Source organism: Marmota marmota, unplaced genomic scaffold (genome assembly GCF_001458135.2).
Source record: "Marmota marmota marmota unplaced genomic scaffold, marMar, whole genome shotgun sequence".
Classification (NCBI taxonomy): domain Eukaryota; kingdom Metazoa; phylum Chordata; class Mammalia; order Rodentia; family Sciuridae; genus Marmota; species Marmota marmota.
This window is the reverse complement of record NW_025999977.1, coordinates 26525548-26525792: the sequence shown is the minus strand read 5'-3', so window position 1 is coordinate 26525792 and position 245 is coordinate 26525548.

Below are 245 nucleotides of genomic sequence, written 5' to 3'. Positions count from 1 at the left end.
GTCAAAAAATAATATAAGAAATCATCAGTGTAAGCCAGGTGTGGTGCCTCATGCCTGAAATCCAAGCGGCTTGGAGGCTGAGGCAAGAGGATTATGAATTCCAAGCCAGCCTCAGCGACAGTGAGGTGCTAAGCAACTCAGTGAGACCCTGTCTCTAAATAAAATACAAAACAGGGCTGGGGATGTGGCTCAGTGATCAAGTGCCCCTGAGTTCAATCCCCAGTACCAAAAAAAAAAAAAAAAAA